The 17,895-nt window shown below is 33.2% G+C and overlaps 1 pseudogene; it reads left to right on the forward strand.

Moving 5' to 3' along the window:
* The first annotated feature begins 5,923 nt into the window (after positions 1 to 5,923).
* Positions 5,924 to 9,115, forward strand: LOC148784408 (receptor-like protein 6; annotated as a pseudogene).
* Positions 9,116 to 17,895: the final 8,780 nt, after the last annotated feature.

The raw sequence follows: 17,895 nt of genomic DNA on the forward strand, positions 1-17,895 counted from the left end.
AAAAGTCTTCCAAACCGCAAAGAATTCCTTCTCATTAATGTGGCAAACTTTGGCTTGTTGCTCTAAGAACAACCCTCCTGTATATCTATAAGGTTCTTCCCTTGTAGTTTTCTTTTTCATGAGCACCGCTGCCCATCTATAGTCATTGGCGTCTGTGTAGACCACCAATTCGTCCTCGTCTTGTGGTATACCAAGCTTTGGCAGGTTACTGCAAACTTATTTCAGCTCACGAACCCTTTTCTTGTAGATTTCCTCCCATTTCCACTTTGATCTTTCTATTTCCTTCAAACTGGTTGAAAATCCTTCCTATATCTTGCAAGATCCTTGATGAAGATGCCTGCGAATTAACAACTCTCAAGAAGCTATGCAAATACTTCATGTCCATGAGTACATCTGGAAAATTGCGAATTTTCTCCATAATATGATCATATGACTCAATTCCTGCTTTGTCAGTAAGAACTCATAAAAGTTCAATTTTATTGACAGAAATAGTAGCTTTCTTCTCAAAAAGCACAAAACCTTCTTTATGGAATGAAATAGAAAATCGGAGGAGCCAAAAAACTATTTTTTTCATGAAAAACGTTTGACCATAGTGGTTCAATCGATGAACCGTATGATCTGGTACTAGGTTGATTGAACCAGCCAGGTCAACAATCAAGTGTAAATACATGATAATTCTTTAATTTCTGTTCTAAAATGTGTATTATTTCTTTTAAGTGCCATATTAAGTTTAATTATTTTATGTTATTATTAAATATAAAATCTCGATTTCTCTTCTCAGTTTAGTTTTGTTATTCCTGTTAAATTATCTCTGATAATTTAGTGTATCTGATTTTTTGTTAAATTTTGAAATACATTATATTATTTCTTATATTTGAGCTTTGTAAGTTTGTTATTAATTTAATTTTATTATATTTTATATACTATTCAACTATTAATATCAAAGAAAAACAGCGATTTCTTTTTTTAAAAGATAGGTTGTTGAGTATATTAATATTATTTATTATTTATTATTTTTTAAATATTAATAATTATTTATGATGTAAATATGACGTCACTGGTTCGACTACAGTTGACCCAACTGTTGTACTAGTAACTCGTAACCCACTTAATTTTTTAAAAAATAAAATAAAACCTCACTTAATTTGATTTATATTTCTGGTTTTCATTTATTTTATCTTTTAACAATACCTATGTCACTTTCTTTTTATTTTAGGTGTGTTCATTCATAAAAGTTTTAGTTTTAGATAATTTGTTGTTATAAATTTTCTTTGTGATGTAATCTTATCATTCTAATTTATAACTTTTAGTCTCCATCTCTATTATAGAATATAATACTCACACATACATTGAATTTTTTCTTTTAATTTTGACATAGAACTTTGATTTTATTTTTATTTTTATTGTTGTTGTCTATCACAGTTTTCATTGAATTTGGATTTAATTAAAGTAACATGCATTTTCAACAATCTCATTGACGTTTAGTTGCTTAATATATATTTTTAATACACACGTAGATATGTGCATAGTAGCTCACATCATTATTATTTTGAACTTTTACGATACGTTATGATTTCGTTTCCTAATTGACTTGTATCCAGCTTTATAAAATTTGCAGTAGTCCAAATCAATATCGTCCTTCTAGTACAACATTTCATTCTTCTTATACGCATCCATCTTCTCAACAGGTAAGTCAAAGTCTCTTATCAATTTCTTCGTATTATAATAGTCCTGGGGCAGGGTGTGGTCGCATGGCAATATATGATCAGCCCACTGCGATATTCGATCATATATATGCTAAGAAATGTGACCCTCGGCTTTGATATTCACCAACTCAGCTACAGTCCTCAATTGAGATTGGATGCAACCGTTCCACAACGGCTGCTCTGTAGCAGGCACTACATCGTGAAACCGATCTGCCAGCCCAAATACATAATCGTAGAGGCCCCTACCGTAATATGAACTAGGCCATATATCAGTAGGACATAACCTCGTACCATCATCAAGCACACCATCTTGGTTATAATTAGAAGACCAGACAGCCGGCTCGGCGGTATCAAAAACCATCCTCTGCACCCAATCCATCTGTGCCGCATCACCCCAAGGCGTACTCATCCCCTGCATAACATGAGAAATGGGAGTTTGCTCCTCCCTGTAATGGGGCCGCCTGACGGCCTCAAAATATTCCTACACTCTCTACTCGCCATGAGAAGTCCAATTATAATATTCCAGCATAAAATATTTCCTAAACAAGTCGAAATTTAGCTCGTTTGTGGTTTTGAAAATTTTATTTTGGCACTTCCGACAAAGACACCTAGTTTCTCACTGTTCATATTTGAATGTTGAGACTTTGCCCATTCCATAAATGTAGCAACACCATCCTGAAACTCCGGAGTAAGACCCCGCCTATTCGGAAGGTTTTCTCATACATCCATCTCCTCAACTATGTTAACATGATAATTAGTCCTACAAACACACATATATTATTATATCATTAAATTAATTAATATAACAAAATTAAAATAAATATATAATCAATTGACAAATAAAGGATTAAAATTGTTACCTGATCAAAATAACTCCAAATATCAAAGAAAATTACAAACAAACTTCACGAACAAGAGTACAAAAATATTAGTAGGATAGTGAGAATATAAAAGAATTTGAGAGAAATTAAGAAAATAGAGAGAAAATAAGAAAAATGGAAGAAAATAGTGAGATTAAATAGAGGAACACATTTATATAGATAAAATTGAAACTGTCTTTATAACGGGGATAAGAACACATATCTAGCCATTACAAAGTAGCCGTTAATTCATATTTTTGGGACAGTAATTGAGACGATTTTGGAACAGTAAGTTAGACGGTTGAAATATAGTCATTGATGATCAATTGGAACAGACTCAGTAACACTTAGAAAATACTTTAAAAGAATTGTTCGAATTTGTACCAGTATTTGAAACAGTTTTAGAAACATATTGCTTATTAAAATAAAACTCATATTTTGGAACAGTTTTTGGCATATTTTATTAAGAGTGTACAAAAATCGTTCTAAATTGTACCTCATTTTGGAATACATTTTCGAAATGTCACTTTTGGGACATATATTGCAACAGATATAGAAACAGTTTGGTTGTGACCATTCTTAAATCAAATAAAGTGTTCGAAACTGAGTTTCAATAATTTTTCGTTACTATTTTGGTACGGAATGTTTAGTAATTGTTACTTTGGAGCTCAACTTAGAACGGTTCGATCATTCCAAATTTATAACCCAAGAAAAATATTGCACCTGACGTCAAGTTTCAAAACCCGTTCCTGATGTATTCCAAAACCCGTTCCAAGATGGAACAGGCTTTGGAACGGTTGGTTAGATCGTGCTAAATTCCACCTTTTTTTTTTAGTGAATAGGCTTAAATGCATTTTTTGTCCCATAAATAGGTTATTTGGCATTTTCGTTAATTAACTTTTCAGATTGATATTTCGGTCAAACATCTTTTAATTTTCACAATTTTAGTCCTTTTTTAGCCGGAGTTTACCACCACCAGCGAAAGGGTGAACTCCAAAAAAAAGGGGGGGGGGGCCTTAAATTGTAAAAATAAAAAAATATAAAATCAAAATGTAATTCTAAAAAGTTAAAGAACTCAAATTAATAAAAATAATAGCCAAATTTTAAAAGGCCATATGAGAAGGGTAAATAATAACCCAAAAATTAAAAGGATGTAGGATGAAAGTATTATCCTAATAAGTTATAAGGCTTAAACATAAATGATCTCAATTATAAAACTAAAAATGCATTGAAGATAATACATTAATTTAATATGAATAATAACTTACAAAATAATATCCAATTATATTTAATGTATTTAGATTCTTACACCAATATTATATCATATAGAAATTTATTCCAAAGTTAAACATTAAAAATGCCCATTTTTTTATTTTGTGTTATATAAATTAGAACACTAATTAATTCGAGATATCATGTAAGTTTACTTTAATAAAAGAGTCTGATAGGAGGGGGTTTTTACGTTCTTCATTAGAGATTAGTAGAAGGGATAATTGCACTCACCTCCTCTAAAATTTAGTATAATTATGTATAATTTTTTTATACCTTGGGACATTACATTTACCATCATTGAGGTTTGTTTCCATCTAACAAATAAGTTTCTTCATTAATTTAAATTAATATAAAAAAATTCGATGAATTTTAACTAACAGAAGAATTTATTTGTTAAACGAAAACAAATTTCAAGAGGATAGGATTTGTAAAAGAAACAAAATGCAGATAAAAGCTAAATTGGATAGTGTTTGGAGAACAATCACGTTAAAAATAAACTTAATTATATTGTAAGATGGATAATTATTTTGGGAGTGCTCTCTACTGAACTGGACTACCAATTGAAATAAATATTTTCTTTAGAGTCTTTTTAAGTATAATCTAAACTCCCAATGTATGATAATGAAGTATTTAATAATGAGATACAAAAAATTAATTCAAATATTTAAGATCTACTATATTTGTATATCTAGTTTATTACATAATTTTTATATTGTAAAAGTTTGAATAATTTAAAATATTTATATTTTTTTAATTCTTTCGTATTGCCTATATATTAATAAATAATTACCTGTCAATTGTGGGTGATGACTGATATTCAATAGTCGAAAGTCTCTAAATCAAAATGGAGTGTAAAAAGGTTAAGAAATGGGTACATGAAGCATATTGACTTGACTTAATTATTGGTCCCAAGCTCAGTCAAGCCAAAAGAGACTCTCATTATTATGTTTTTTTTTTTTAATTTAGATATATAACTTTGTATGAGGATAAAATTCTTTTTTGATCCGTTAAAAAATATTATTTTTATTTTTGGTAGCATAATTATTACAAGTGTCGCTTTTGATACCATAAAATACAAAAACACGCCTTTTTGATCCTAAGTTAACGGCAGAGGCCATATGTCTGCACATAGCCGTTAACGGCTGTAACTCCTATTGGCTCACGTGAGACTGATTTTGATTTCAAAAATATTGTTTATTGGTACAAAAAAAAATGTACTTTGTACCATTAAAAGGAAAAAATATTTTGATCAATTTTCTCCACAAACTATATTTTTTACAAAATTCAAAATATTAGAAAATTTTATTTTAATATATATCATAAATAGTTCTAAAATTATAATTATTTTTTTTTCAAACAATTTCTAGGATCTATCTCACTATTTTCTAAATTAAATTTTATTTAGTCTAAAAATATATTAATATTTGAGCACAAACTATAAAAGGTAAAATTTATTTTTTGAGTAAAACTATTAGATAATTTTTTAATTAATTAATAAATTAATTTTTAAATTAAAATTATTTACACTTGGATAAATTATAGAAATAAAATTAAAATTTATATCTTCATTTTATGGTAAAAATATATTAAAATATTTTTAGACAATTAATAGGAAAAATTCAATTTAAAACAAAATTAATAGTTGCTACAGTTTATCTCGAATCTAAATAATTATAATTTGTGCTCAAATATTGATATATTTTAGATCAAATAAAATTTAATTTCAAAAATAGTAAGTAGAGCCTAAAAATTATTTGAAATAAAAATAATTTTAATTTTACAACTATTTATTATGTATATTAAAATAAAATTTTCCTATCATTTTTATTTTTGTAAGAAATAAAAAAAAATCTTATAGTAAAAAATAACAAGTGAGGCCAAAATATTAATCATAACTAAATTAAAATCATGATATTTTTTAACTATAGCTAAAAATCATGACAAAATATTAATTAACCATGATAAAAATTTAAATTTTCACATTGATTTTGTTTGGCCATGATTATTATTTCTGCATTTGATTATCAAATTTAATTATGATATTTTCACTATTTGGTTATTTTCTACTATTTTTATTTCTCTACATTTATAAGACACTCACTGATAATTAATAATTTGTGTTAAAAGAACAAACTCACCATATAAAGACTTTGAAAGTCATCGGCGTGTAAGAAACATGGAAGTCAATTTAAAGCCACCTGCCACTAACTCATGTTCGTGCAGCCATCCTTCACTATGGGAATTTCTTTGTATTCTCAGTCTTTCTTCTGCTTCATCTTCATACTTTCAATATTTTGCATAACTAATTGTTTTATTCAAAATGCTTACAGCCAATGCCTGGAGGATCAGAGAAGTTTGTTGTTTGAATTGAAGAGCGATCTTATATTCAACAGCACTCAATCACTAAAACTGGTGCTCTGGAATCAGACTCAAGATTGTTGCAACTGGGACGGTGTGGAATGTGATGGTGTGGGGCATGTGATCAATTTGCAGCTCGATGGGGAGGGAATTTCGGGTGGGATTCATAACATGTCAAGTCTTTCCGGCCTTCGGTACCTGGAGAAGCTAAACTTGGCTGGGAATGACTTTGGAAGTCAGATTCCAAGTGGGATTCTCAACCTCAAACATTTGATGCATTTGAATTTATCAGATGCTGGTTTTCGTGGACAGGTTCCAATTGAAGTTTCACTAATGAGGAGATTGGTCACTCTTGATCTCTCATATAAACTCGGTTATAACAGTCTAGAAATTGAAGATCTGAATTTGAAGATGCTTCTTCAGAATCTAACCGGGCTAAGAGAGCTTTATCTCGATGGCATTCAGATGTCGTCAGCAGTTCTTAATTTCTTTGCTAACTTCTCACATCTAACTACCTTGTCTCTCAGTGGATGTGATTTAAGAGGCTCATTCCCTAATATGATCATCCAAATACCTACCCTAGAGAATCTTGATTTATCCTACAATGTGTTCCTCACTGGCTCCATACCACAATTTCATCGAAATGCATCTCTTAGGACTATGTTGCTTCGATATACTAACTTCTCAGGCCCATTACCAAATTCTATTGGTAATCTTAGCATGTTATCTGAGATAGATACGAACTTCTGCAGCTTCATTGGACCTATTCCATCCATGATTTCTACCCTAACTAAGCTAATTCATGTGGACTTATCCTGGAACTTTTTCACCGGTTCAATCCCACCATTTTATATGTCCAAGAACCTTCAATCTGTAGACCTTAGTATTAATTCACTTAGTGGGAGCATCCCCAAGTGTCTCTTTAGTCTTCCTTCACTACAAATACTTCGACTTTCCTACAACCAGTTAAGTGGTCGAGTTTATGAATTTTCAACTTTACATTTTCCTAACATACTTGTGCTAGATTTAAGCAATAATAAACTGGAAGGGCAAATTCCCAATTCATTCTTCACACTAGAAAGGCTTGAAATTCTTGACCTTTCTGGCAACTTCTTCAATGGCACAGTTCAACTAGGAAAGTTGCAAAGGCTACACAGTCTTATAGAGCTTGACCTTTCTTACAATAATTTATCTTTTGACACAAGCATCACTAATACAAATTTCTCAATGTTTCCCCAGCTATTCTTTAGGTTAGCCCTAGCTTCTTGCAACCTACATAATATTCCTGATCTTACAAATCAATACATGCTGCAGATGTTGGACCTCTCAAACAACAGGATAATTGGGGAAGTACCTAATTGGATTTGGGAAATTGGTAATGGAGCACTTACCCATTTGGATCATTCTTCGAATCTGTTGGTTAGTCTGCAGAAGCCATACCACTTTCCTAGTTCACTTAGTTATCTGGACTTACACTCAAACATACTCCAGGGGGAGTTGCCCCCTCTACCCTAAGATGCTAACTATATAGATTACTCTAATAACAACTTTGAAAAGTCCATTCCACCTAACATTGTTAACTCCACTGACTATCTAATTTACTTGTCTCTTTCGAACAATAGCCTAAGTGGAGCTATTCCGACATCCTTTTGCACTGCTACTCAACTTGATGTTCTTGACTTGTCTGCCAATAGATTGAGCGGGAGCATACCGCCTTGTTTGGTGGATAAAGTTGAGCACCTTGCGGTGTTGAATCTTGGGGGGAACAACATCAGTGGCCATATACTGGACACATTTTCTATCTATTGTAGTCTAAAAATTTTGGATATGAGTCAGAACTATTTAGAAGGGAGGCTCCCAGTGTCCCTGGCCAATTGCAAATCGTTACAGGTCTTGAATGTTAGAAATAACAACATCTATGATGGTTTCCCATGCATGCTGCCATCTAGCTTGCGTGTGCTTGTCTTGCGCTCTAACAGATTCCATGGACAAGTAAGATGTAGCAGAAGCTGGAAAGATCTCCAAATCATTGATATAGCTTCTAACAATTTCACTGGTTATCTGTACACAAAGAGCTTTTGGGGAATGATGCTAGAAAAGGACGCACGCCTAGAAAGTGACTACAATCACTACGACAGAAGATTTGGATTTGGTGTTGAATACTACCTTGCAACAGTGAAAGTAATAATAAAAGGGGTAGAACAGGAGTTGGCAAAGATTTTGACAATCTTTACATCAATTGATTTCTCATGCAATAATTTTCAAGGGGAGATACCAGATGCAATCGGTGATCTTAGAGCTCTTCACGTTCTCAACTTATCCCACAATACTTTCATAGGAACAATTCCGAAATCATTGGGTAAGTTGACGTATATTGAGTCAGTCGACCTCTCAACGAACCAGTTAACAGGGGAGATACCAAAAGAGCTTACAGGCCTCACATTCCTTGAGGTCTTGAATCTATCCAACAATCAGTTGATCGGGCCAATCCCAAGCGGCCCTCAGTTTCAAACGTTTTCAACAGATTCCTTCCAAGGAAACATAGGGCTATGTGGTATCCCTCTCAACATAAGTTGCAGGCATGCAGGTGAAGACGACAACATGCCACCACCTAATCCACATCAAAAGGACGAGGCCATCAATTGGGATTATGTATCTGTTGCACTTGGGTATGTTGTTGGCTTAGGAAGCATTCTCTGGCTACTTTTCTTTTGTCGAAGCTTCAGACACAAGTTCAATGATCTGACTGAGCAAGCTTTTCAAAAGATATTTTATCCCAAAGACAGGAGAATAGGACACAGAGGAAGAACAAAAAGAAGACGCCAATGCTGAAACTATACAATAGATCATGGGAAATAGCCATAAATGCTATGTATGATATTCATGCAATGAATAAAAAAGGAGTTTTTCCTGAGTATATTTTCTTAGATTACTGAATTTTTATGTTAAAATCAAGGCATGTGATTAGCAGTAATCAAACGAAAATGCCATAAATCATTATTTTAAAAAAATATATATATATTTTAATAACTAGATGCAAAAAAGTCAGTGATATTTGTTATCAGGCGATATTTGTTAGCCATTGTAGAGAGTATTTGTTGGGTGGTCATTAATTTTAGGAGGGTATTTGTAATTTTTTAAATGATAATTTTGTTCATAATTATAACAAATTTTAGATGAGCTTGTCACAATATACTCAATTAACCATGAAAAAAAAAAGTGAAAGAAGAAGAAGAAAAAGAAAAATAAGTACTCAAATTAATTTATTGTTACTTGTCAATTGTGTTATGAAGACTAATATTCTATAGTCCAAAATCTCGAAAATCTTAATCAAGATGGAGTGTTAAAAGGGTAAGAAAATGGGTACATGAAACATATTGACTTGACTTAATTGATCCCAACCTATGTCAAGTCCTAAAAGACTCTCACTATCAGGTTTGTTTTTTAAATTGCTTACGTAATTTCATATTATAAAAGATTTTAAATTTCTTTTTTTATTTAGAATTATATTCTATAAAATATTAATTAATTTTAAATCATTTAGTATGAAATTATTTAAAATTTGTTCTTTATAATCTATTCATTCAAACACAGCATATATAAGTATAGGTGACAACTAAAGAATCAAAAGTTATATACAAATCGATAGAGATTAGTCCAACCAACTAATTACTTTTATATAATTAACTTCAAATACTCTCTAAGTCCTAGATTAAAATTCAACTTATTTTGAATATATATGTTGGAAATATATTAAATCACAAATGAATAATTATCTTTTGAGTTAAAGACGGTATTTCAGTGAATATAAGCTCTTCAAAATAATTTATAAGAGTTTTAATAAGTTAGTTCAAGTTTTTTTAAAATTAGTCAGAAAAATGAAATCGCTAACATTTTATAAATTTTGTCCTCTTATTTTATACGAAATCTTTAAATATTAATTTATTATTAAAATACAGTTCAACATCTTATAAAATATATCAACTTATAAAAATATTTTATATCAGTAGGTTAGCAGCCAAAATACTATAATTTTTGTATACGTATATTGATCACATTATGAATTAAATATACTAAGATTTCGAAAATGAAAGTAGATAAAAGAATTTGGAGAGGCACGTGCAAATGTACGAAATGATCATCACTTCATCACCTGATTTCTTTTTTAATTTTTTTCCCGATAAATATAAATTTTATTAAACAAAAGAAATATGCGAGTACAGTATAATCATAAATCATTTTTAAGCTTTACTGACAGATTAAGGGATTCTCCAAAGCGATAAAGACCACATGAACTAATAGAAAATGGTAATTCATCACTAATAATCTGGTGTCTCACATCATCGAGAATAGTAATAGAAAGAGTACGTGCATCATGGCGTACGTTCTCGAATAGACGCCGATTGTGCTCCATCCAAATGGATAGACCAGAGAAGCAAGTAATGCTCTGTAGGCCGCATTAATGACGTGTTTCCCTCTCCATCTCGTCGAAACTCATGTAACATCTGTACACCAAGATTGGTTAGGCCAAGGAACTGGCATATAACGTCGAATCACAGCAAGCAGTGCCGGGAAAGAGCTACATCGGAAGAAAAGGTGGTTGTGTGTCTCCCTAGAATCATCATCGCACAAGGTATAGGAGGTGCCTAGGTCAGAAAGCCACGTCTTGTTCAATGTGGACAGCTTGTCGAGAATAGCCAACCAAAGCACGAAGGTGTGTCGAGAAAGTTTGAAGGGCCCCAAGAGTAGTGAAAATCAGCCTACCTTAGTCCTTGACGGAGATAGGAGGCGAACCAATGAAGCTACAGTCGGGGAGCCAGTGCTAGTATGCCACAGAATTTGATTAGAGCCACCATGCACAACTTGTAGCTGATGTAGAATCTCCAAACACCTCCTGGATGTAGTGATGATCGGCCAACACTATTGCCCTTCCACGATATGTGATCATGAAATGAAAGAATATGCGGACCCATGCTATGCCATGGATCATGCCAAAGAGAGAATGAAACACCATCACCAATCCGATACTCAATAAGAGACCGTAGAAGAGGACGGAGGCGAAGAAGCTTCCTCCAACACCACGAGCCCCCACTTTCAGCAACTGTCCATATGGATCTCTCATGAAGCCGAACATGACAAATCCACTCTTCGCATATAGATGTCCGACCATAGCGGATAAGATCACACAAACATATGCACATCAACGCATGATTAAGGGTGGCAACATCACAAAGTCCTTGCCCCCTTCAAGAACCAGCCGACAAACATCATTCGAAACGACCTTAGCATAACCACTGATAGACGTTCCCTTCTATAGAAAACCCCGAAGGTACCTCTCTATTTCCTGGATGACGCCCTTGGAGAATATGAAAGCAGACACCCAATAAACACTCAATGCCATAAGTACAGATTTGATGATCTGAATTCGCCCTACATATGACAATATTGTGCCCTCCCATCCCTTGATACACATCTTAATTTTTGTAAGCAGAGGATGAAAATCGGCAATAGTCAAACGTGATGCAAGAAGCGATAATCCCAAATATTTCATCGGCAAATGCCCTTCTTGTAATGCAAGCACCTCAAGCAGTTGATCCCGATACCCTTGCGCCGATCGAAAAATAATCTAGTAACTCTTCTGCTCACTCAGTCGTAGCCTAGACAGCATAGCAAATCGATCCAATCCCTGCTTAAAGACACCAACAGAGGTTACATCCTTTTTGCAAAATAATAAAAGGTCATGAGCAAAGCCTAGCTGAAATAATCCTAATGACTCACATTTCCAATATAATGTGAATCGCAAATCCTGCTCAATCAATTGGTCAAGGATCATATGCGGCATCTCCATGACCATTAACAATAAGTGAGGGGATTTCGGGTCACCCTGACGCAAGCCCCTTGCACCAGCGAAGAACACGTGTGGTTGACCATTAAGTAACACCGAGAAAGATGTGGTAGTGAGACACTCGTCAATCCACTAGACAAAGAGGGGCGGAAATCCAAACATTCAAAGCACAGTTGTTAAGAAATCCCATTCAACAGTGTCGTATGCCTTACGTAGATCCACTTTCAGAGCACACTTCGGTGGAAGATGTTGCTGGTAGTAACCAGTAAAGAGTTCTTGGACTAGCAGAATATTGTCCACAATAGAGCGATCAAGAATAAAAGTACTTTGGGATGAGCTAATAATCTTATCCAACATATTGCTCAGTCGCTGTACAAGTATTTTAGTGATAGCCTTAAAATCAAGGTCTGTGATTAGCAGTAATCAACCAAAATGCCATAAATCATTATTTTTAAAAAAGGGTGGTTTCTATTGATGCTCTAAATCATTATTTGTGGCTGAAAGAGATGCTAATTTTTCTGTTTTTGCAAAAAGACTGCATATAGTAAAATGGATGTAGATATTTATAAGATATTTATTCCTTGAAAATAATAAGAAAAATAATGACTCGTAAAATGATGGCTAATGTTGTAAATGATATAAATCATCACAAGAAAATATTATTGTTAATAATGTAAAATATAATTTTTATTTTTTTCATCCTTTAGGACATCTCAATTTCAAACATTTTCAACATATTCCTTCCAAAGAAACACAGTGCTATAAAAGGAAATTCCATAAATTCGCATGCATGTAAAGGGTCGTGATGCTTTTTTATGCACTAAATCTTTATGTGTTGGTAGAAAATATAATAATTTTTATTATTTATTCAATTATATAAAAATTAAAAAATAAAATAATTAAATAATCAAAAGAATTAACTTTACATGCGCATAAATAAAAAAGTATTAATACAATTAAATTGATTGAAAATGGTTATTTGTAAAAAAAACAATTATATGCAGAGGCATTTTAGTCAATTTATATTTTCGACGCTAGTTACTCTAAATATAATAAATTCTCAATTCCCTGACAAAAGACAGAAGATTTAATTTATAACTAACTTAAAAGTCAATAATATATTTAAGGTAATATTTCTTCATTAATCCATTATTTTTATCTTTGTATCTCGCTTTAATTTTTCATATTTTAAGTAGATTGTAATAATTTCTCATCTTTTAAATAGGTTATAAGGTAAATTATATTTTATTATTTGAACTATACCTATTTTTGCATTCTGTCATTTAAACTTTTTTTATGTCAATTTACAATCTCACCTTGAGAAAATTTATAAGTTACCATATATGATCATTTTGCGATCAATTCTTATGCTAAAATAGTATCACATACAGTGTTATATTAATTTGAAAAAAAAAATACTTGTCGTTTTATATCTGATGTACACTGTATAAGATGTTTTTTCAACAGAAAATTCGAGCAAAAATTGGTATATATGATCGTAAAATTGAGATGATAAATTAACATACAAAAATATTTAAATGTTAAAATACAAAAATACGTATAGTCAGATAACAAAATATAATTTATCTTAAAAGTTTTATTTTAATTCTTAACTGTTAAATCATAAATAAATAATAAAGTGGATAAAATATTTCACTCATCATAAGTAAAATTGTTCACCGGTCATGTGACTTTGTCATTTAAAAGAAATTTCAACTACGATCTATTCAAATCAAGATTTTAATATCCAAATCGGCCCGGATGATCGGACCGTGTAAACACCAACCCGGCCACAAAATGAACCAGTTGAAATCAGAAAATCGGAGGAGCCAAAAAAATTAGTTTTTTCATGAAAATCGTTTGACCATAATGGTTTAACCGATGAACCGTCCGATCTGGTATTAGGTTGATTGAACTAGTCGGGTCAACAATCAAGTGTAAATACATGATAAATCTTTAATTTCTCTTCTAACATGTGTATTATTTCTTTTAAGTGCCTTAATTTTATGTTATTTTCGAAAGGATAATAGATTATATTTGAAAATATGCATTATTTTTATTAAATTGGGACGATTCTTGTTAAGTTTAACTATTTTATGTTATTTTTAAATATAAAATTCCAATTTCTCTTTTCAGTTCAGTTTTGCTATTCCTGTTAAATTATCTTTTATAATTTAATGTATGGCATTAACAAGACGAGATGCTTCGGCAGTTTGGAGGACACATCAAGCATCAGACATACACGAGCGAAGTCCAGTCTCGTGCATGCTTTCGTGATGGGATCATGGTACAACAATTTCCCCACTCCACTAGCAACCTCACTAAGACCCTCGATGGTCCAGAACTTCATAGGTAGGTGCCTCAATCGAATTCAAACCGAAAGTTGCGTATGTTTGTGTTTACGCAATGCCATCCCCGATTCCCACCTCTGCAGTACAATCGGTTGGCTTGGAATAACCAAGGTCCCTCCTCAATAACCTCTTCCATCTCAACTATCGTATGAAATTAGAAGAAATAAAATCCATTTGCAGTCGCAATAACCTTCACCGCTGGCCATATGGATCGAGAAAAATCATTGAAGTGGTGAAAATATGATTTTTAACGCAGAAAACAACCCACAGTCGTATGCTTCCACGGTCTAGAACCATAATGAATCATGTTCAAAGATGGTCGAATCACCACTTCACCATTTTGCATGCTCGGCTCAATGTACATCAACGTTGTACGACTAGAATTATTGAATGCAGTAGTGAATTTATTAATAAACGAATCCGACGTGTTCAATGCACGGAGTGGAATCATAGCTATGAAGATGCTCGTATTTTCTCGACCATCAACGGTTGGCCCCTACTGTCTTGGCACCCCATAAGCCGTCATCTCCTCCCAACTCACGGACAAGAAATAGGATTGAGCAAACCTTCCTCGACGCAAGAAATCGACAACAATCCCAATCCAGCCACCGCGCCACCATCTCCGCCTCCTTCACCCGTCAAACTGTTCATCGCAACAGCAAAAACACTAAAGATATAGTTCTTGATCTATTGCTAGATAGAAGAAAAAAACAAGTAGGAAAACAACTCTAAACTAACACCATTGATTAGTGCTTTTGGATTGCTTTATGATCTACCTTGAATCCAATTCAATATAGAACAAAAAGGAGAATGTTTGTTAGAGAGAAAATGAGCAAATTTTGTGTCTCATGTGATGGTTATGCATGATATATGTATAGTTTTGTATATCACATATAATTGAATTCAAAATTCAATAACTATCAAGTTCGCCGCCAAGACAACATACACACACATGCATATAACCTCCAACAATGATGAAATAACCACTCATCATATTAATCATGGTGAGAAGTTTCAACTCCTTCTTAACTTGCTCAATCCTCCCCCAAATGGGCTTGGACTTCTAGTATACATTGGGCTTGATTTAATCAAATTAAATCAAGCCCAATCATTGTCCAAAGATTTTAGCCCGACTAAGTCCAAAGATTCATTTAATTCAATCAAATAAATCTAAGCCCAAACACTAATTAATTGATCCAATCAATTAATTAAGTCAAACCTAATAAATTAATTCAATTAATTTAAAGGCGTTGAGTCCAAAATTAATTAACCCAATTAATTAATTCTTGAGCCATCCACCAAATGGATTAGTAAATAAATGATCCAATTATTTATATATTCTCCTTAAATTAATTTAATCCAATTAAATTAATTCGTTTCTCCTCGAATTAATTCTAAATTAATTCTACCAATTTCACAGTGATTTGTGTTTGACTCTTTAGGTTCACACTCAGTTAGAATTAGGTATTGTGTCCAACTCAAATAATTAATAAAATATAATTTAATTAATTATTTTCAATTAACCATTAATTGGAAATGCCCATCACCATGGATGGCCGTCTAGCAACGGTCCATGGCACTAGAGACTAAGTGAATATTGGTGTGAATATTTAGGCTCTCGTGTTCCATTAGGTATGGTCCTTCCAACGACCATCTCTCGGCCTTAGTTTTGGGAAGGGAATTGGGCGTTGGTTCCCATCCTAGACTAGGAAACTATGCTACATACTTCAAGAACCCCCACTAAATACACACTACCTCGATCCAATTGAAGGATATAATTTTGCAACTAGTTTGGCTCTCTACTTCATGTCTAATTCTCCCAACCTTCCAAAGGTCCTTAGCCTTGTGAACCCTCTTCTGGCTATGTGTATTCAATGACACATAGATGTCTAATTGGATCCAATCTAATAGACCATTAGCAAGCACATTTTGTCCTACAAAGTGCTTCTCGGTCCTCATCTTTCTCAAGAAGGATTTGCAAGCTTGTAGACTCATCTTGTCTATTTCTAGACTTGTTGAATTCACCAACTTCCTAATCCTAATTAGAGAAATATGACCTAGCTTCGCATGCCTGATCTGTAAGTTTATCTTGATTATCCATTTTAACCATTTGTTTTGAGCACTCATAATCTAATTACATGATAGTGTTGAAATAATTACGTAAAAAATCTAGCAGACAAGAATAACCATTCTTTATCAAATGAAATAATCATCATTGATCAAAATCATGTAATCCAAATTGTCCAATAATGGAAAAGCATAATTTGATCATGCTAGGTTTACCCAATTATATGCTATCAACTTTATCTTAACATGATCACTAATAGCTAAGACTATCTAGTCCTTTAACCACAGTAGCAAAAGCCCTGCCATTGCAATGTTTCAGAACTGTTAGTTTCAATTTTCTACCCCTTTTCACCACCTACAAACCATTTGCAGATATGAGCTTTACAGTTGGTATCCAATCCCCAAGAAGTATAGTAGTAGTCATGTTAAGGCTCAATAATAGATTATACCTTGATTATAGAGGACTTTGCGACACTCCCTCTTCTATTGCCCCCTTTCACGACAATTAATGCAAACACCTTTTGAAATCTATGATTGCCGAACCACGTTCCTCTTCCCTTTGCCCATACGTAGCTAGGCAACAGGAGCGCTCTGAGCGCTTGCAGTAGTTGATTCTATCTTACCCTTTTTCCTCCTCCAGCCTCCGGCCCCTTTGCCTTTCGCTTCTGAGGTTGAAGAATGCTTTTGGCACCGAAGAATGCTTCTGTCGCAGTATATCTTATATGCTGGTCCAGAACCGTATAAACCTGGCTCATGCGGAGCATTTATCGATCGGACATCATCATGCCTATCTTACTGTTTCTGGATGTCATTCATCATTGACACAAGTACAATAATGTGTACCTTCGATTGTCCTCATGCCACTTCTCGAACGTCAAACGTTCTTAGCATGTGGACCCTCTCGGCAAGGCCTGAGTAAGAGATCTATCCAGAACACAGATCTGGTTCTCAAAATCTAGGACAATCCTAAGATTTTGCAACCAATCATTGTAGTTTGTTCAGCTAAATTTATTAGTCTCAAGAATTGCAGTAAATGGATTCTTAGACATCTATATCAAATGTAAACAGAAATTTAGTAGATTATTGTAATATTAAATAATAAGTTTAAGACTTGGTCTTCAGTTATTAACACATCCCACTATTTCTTTGAAAAGCCCACCATTCTCAAGTGGGGTTTTCAGGAAACTATTTTCTAGTGGGCTTGGAGTCCACAAACGCAATTCTCCATGCCTCACTTTTACGATTCATATGGAAAAAGGCTTTATGGGAGGTAACCTCTACCATTCTCATCCAATGAGATCCCCAAGTTATTTTGCCTTAACTCTTCACGTGATCACGAGGACTCCAAACGAATCACGCTACTCAGCTTCAGGCCCAACCCCAACTAAATGAATATCTCAACTGCCGCCCCCCACGACTTGTGAGATAGGAAAATC

Source organism: Sesamum indicum, linkage group LG13, assembly GCF_026168435.1.
Source record: "Sesamum indicum cultivar Baizhima isolate 11 linkage group LG13, ASM2616843v1, whole genome shotgun sequence".
Taxonomy (NCBI): Eukaryota; Viridiplantae; Streptophyta; class Magnoliopsida; order Lamiales; family Pedaliaceae; genus Sesamum; species Sesamum indicum.